Source organism: Pseudophryne corroboree, chromosome 4 (assembly GCF_028390025.1).
Source record: "Pseudophryne corroboree isolate aPseCor3 chromosome 4, aPseCor3.hap2, whole genome shotgun sequence".
Lineage (NCBI taxonomy): Eukaryota > Metazoa > Chordata > Amphibia > Anura > Myobatrachidae > Pseudophryne > Pseudophryne corroboree.
The window spans coordinates 696,697,077-696,701,269 of record NC_086447.1 but is presented as its reverse complement, the minus strand read 5'-3'; the positions used below and the strand labels follow the sequence as shown (position 1 = coordinate 696,701,269).

Sequence of the window (4,193 nt, the reverse complement as noted above, 5' to 3'; positions counted from 1 at the left end):
CACACCAGGTGATCCTAAAGCTTTCTTTAGATGTGCCCTGTCTCCTGCGGAGCCGCTATTCCCCATGGTCCTTACGGAGTTCCCAGCATCCACTAGGACGTCAGAGAAACAACAATTACCAGACTTACGTAATCATTTACAGTCAGAGCAGTATAGTTTGCTGAATAATTGGCCACACACATTAAAAGATGCATATGCTTTGCAATAGTGTTCAACATGAAAATCACACCAGGATGGCCGAGTGGTTGATGCATTGGACTTAAGATCCAATGGGTACATATCTTCATGGGTTTGATCCCCACTTCCGGTTTGCATTTTAATTTCAGCTAACTAAATATGTACAATGAAGATTTCGGCAATTAGGGAAAACTCTCAAAATTGGGTGAAAATCATTAACTTAAAATACATTGCTAAAAAAATATATTTTCAATCCATTTTTTCCAAAGAACCTGGCTTTCTATGAAGAAAGGAAACAATGATATCATAATATCCTTTAAAATACCCAAAGTTATGTAATATTTTTAAACTCCAAGCAGTTCAAAGTCAACCATGCACATCAAAATAAACACGAATAGTGCAATAGTGTTTGCCATGAAATGCTCCTGGGAAACCCACCAGGATGGCTGAGTGATTAAGGCGTTGGACTTAAAATCCAATGGATATATATCTGCGTGGGTTTGGACCCTACTTCTGGTATGTATTTTAATTTCAGATTCCTAAATATGTACGAGGAGCAATGTTATCAATTAAGGATATGTACAAAAGTTGATGTTTACATTTGTACACCACCATACGTGTTTCACAAAATCCTTGACATGTGACAGGACAAAAAAAGAATGATAGCAACTATCTACAAATGTTGCTTGTAATCATACAAAAAAAGGACAGTCTTGATAACTGAGCAGTTCAAAATATGGTGAAATGTCTTTAAACAAATATGGAAATATTATGAAACGTTTTATTCAAAAGTGCCTTACTTGTTGTGAAGAATAGAAATATAAGTATCATACTTTTAAAAAAACAACAATTACCATACATGTAATAATTTACAGTCAAAGCAGTATAAAGTTTGCTGAATAATTGCCCATGCACATTAAGATACATATGCTTTGCAATAGAATTGGACATGAAAATCACTCCAGGATGGTCGAGTAGTTAAGGCGTTGGAGTTAAGATCCAATGGATACATGTCCATGTGGGTTCGATCCCCACTTCTGGTGTGCATTTTAATTTCAGCTAACTAAATATTTACGATGAAGATTTTGGCAATTAGGGAAAACTCTCAAAATTGAGTGAAAATCATTAACTTAAAATACATTGCTAAAAAAAAAATTAAATCCATTTTTTCCAAAGAACCTTGCTTTCTATGAAGAAATAAAACAATTATATCATATCCATTAAAATACCAAAAATTATGTAATATTTTAAACTCCAAGTAGTTCAAAGTTAACCATGCACATCAAATTAAGCATGAATAGTGCAATAGTGTTTGCCATAAAAAATCCCTGGGCAACATACCAGGATGGCCGAGTGGTTGATGCATTGGACTTAAAACCCAATGGATATATATCCACGTGGGTTCGAACCCCACTTCTGGTATGTATTTTAATTTCAGATTCCTAAATATGTACAAGGAACAATATAATCGATTAGGGAAATGTACAAGTCATTTTGTTTACATTTGTAAACTATCAAACGTGTTCCTCAAAAGCATTGAAATGTGACAGTGCAAATAAACTTATGTAATAATTTAGAATCCAAACAGTACGCAATGGGGTTCAGAATGTAATCCTGATAGACTGGATGCCCATGGTCAGAATACCGACATCGGCATCCTGACCATTAAAATCCCAACAGCCCTGCAGTTAATACCATAACCCTCCCATGTTTCCTGCCCTAACCCTAATCCTCCCTTATGGGTGTTGTTAATGCCTAATTATCTTAAAAGAATTGGTGAGTCTCCGTTGCGATATTCAGCATATTGAATTTATTATCAAATAAGAGGCCATGCCTATATTTTCGGCGCAGAGAAATGTGACCCAAGACAGACTTCATCAATGAGACCTGTGCCTTCAGGACATTTAAGGCTTACATATATAGTACATAATTATACAATAATTCATAACTGATTGATCAATGGGGCGTGTATTCAGATAACAAGGGGATTATAGACTGGTTGATGGGCAATAACAGGAAGTCTCAAATATGGTCAGCTGGGCAAGATGTAATGGCTGATCTCCTGAAGATGGCAGCCTGGCTCCATGAGTTTTGGATCTCTCATTCACATCAATAGGGCTTCTCAATAGGCCTTGTCAGCAAAGACGTCATTCCTGTTCATCATGTTATGTGTCTCTTTTCAAAGCCGAAGGTCCATCAGATATTTGTTTATCAAACCCTCATAAAATGTCATTAAGTTCTGGTTATCTAAATACAAGGGTCTCTATTTAGACACGTATGCTCATAGTCACAAGCTAGGACAAAGGTTGACAGAAAACCTCACTGTAAGAATGACTGACCATTATGGGAATTAAAGTACTAGTTATAGATATTTAACTATAAGTTTAAAAGCACAATTTCTGAAACAATACAGATGTATATTTGATTTTTCTCCATCATTCCTGTCTTTTGTTTAATCCCTAAACACAACATATAGTAAATCAAATATTCATCATATTCAAATTACTTTTTCCCAAATTAGTGTAATGTGAGATATGGGATAGGAAAACCCATTCCCTGGATGCAACCACTGGCACGAGTCCATTGAGTATCGATGTGAAAAGTCTCAACCCTCCAGAAAACTTGGACAGATAGGAGAAATTAAATAGGTAGTGACAGGATGTATTCTTATCTTCTTCAACCTGGCTATAGGTTGAGGTTCCTTCTTACTAAGTGTACATATATGATGCACTGAGCGTGTAAGCACCTATTAGGGTATATTTCTGATATTCTGACTATGTGTGATATACTACTAATTTGCTATGTGTGGGCTACTGCAGTGTAGGTAACGGGGTCATTACCATAAGCTTGGTTCGTGGCTTCCTTTCAGGCTGTGTGAGTATTTTTCCACACGAGCGTCCAAGAATAGGCATGCGTTTGATTGTTACATAAATTAAAAAAATTACAAGTATTATCATAACATAGTGTAGTATATGGTAAAGCCATTTTGAAATTCTGGCTCCCATCCATCCGAAGGGGTCCCAATCAGCCGATTGGGTCATATGTTCTTGTATATCCTGCAACAACTTAACCTTTTGTACAATAGGATTATAATTATCTAAGATGTTAAAACAATACATTCCTTTAAACTGTTCACAACCACTTCCTGCTTTAAGTAACAGGTAATCAATGGCTACCATCTCATACTTCTCTGAGTTCTTCATTTATGAGAGCTATAGCAGTACTTGGTGCATTGATAGTTGTAGCTAGTCTATAAAAGTTAAACTTCCTAGGTGTATCACAAGTCTATATAACAAGCCAAAAGGCATATCAGTACGGGTATGATTTTATAGTAGTTTAATTGTAAGTAATTTTATTTTTAGCTCTATCAACACGGGATATAGATACTTTTGATAAGCGTGTCTCAATTGATAGGTGATCATATTGATCAGTATCTTATTTTTACATCATTTAGTACATATTCCTAGTGTTGTTCATTATATTTTCATATACCATAGTCAGTGTGGGGAACATACTGTATGTTATTTTCCTTAAACCATTATGGACCATGATGTAGGGAAAAATGTTGTCAGTCACAGAACCCACAAGTGAATTGTTACCTTGCCACAGCACCGGGAACCTGGTTCCGCTCCACATCCTGGTTCCCCCCTCGTTCGATCTTGTATGAAATATATATTATCTGCCATCCAATCTATCATGGACAGGTCTATTCCTAAACCTAATACACCTTATAGGGATTTGTGATTCTTTTTTATTTATCAGGTTCAAGGCTGCAGGATATTCTCATCTGTCCCACATTCTTCCATTTTACCATCCTTACCAAACAAGGCATTAAACTATTTACTGTCCTTTGAACAGTTCCTTTAAACCTAGGGTGAGATCAGACCCCCCTCGTTGGTGATTTTAGCTTCTCCAGGTGGGTTTCTCTCAGCAACTTTTCTAGGTGGAGGTAGTCCTTGACCTGGTCCTTCCCCAGTGATCTACTGTATAAGGAGACCTGAAAAGAGAATTGCGGA

At 36.4% G+C, this 4,193-nt stretch overlaps 1 non-coding gene across 1 annotated transcript; it reads left to right on the top strand.

The window, feature by feature from the left end:
• Positions 1-1,516: 1,516 nt before the first annotated feature.
• Positions 1,517-1,599, top strand: TRNAL-UAA (transfer RNA leucine (anticodon UAA)). The gene has a single exon. It is a non-coding gene; the product is annotated as a tRNA-Leu (tRNA).
• The last annotated feature ends 2,594 nt before the right edge of the window (positions 1,600-4,193 follow it).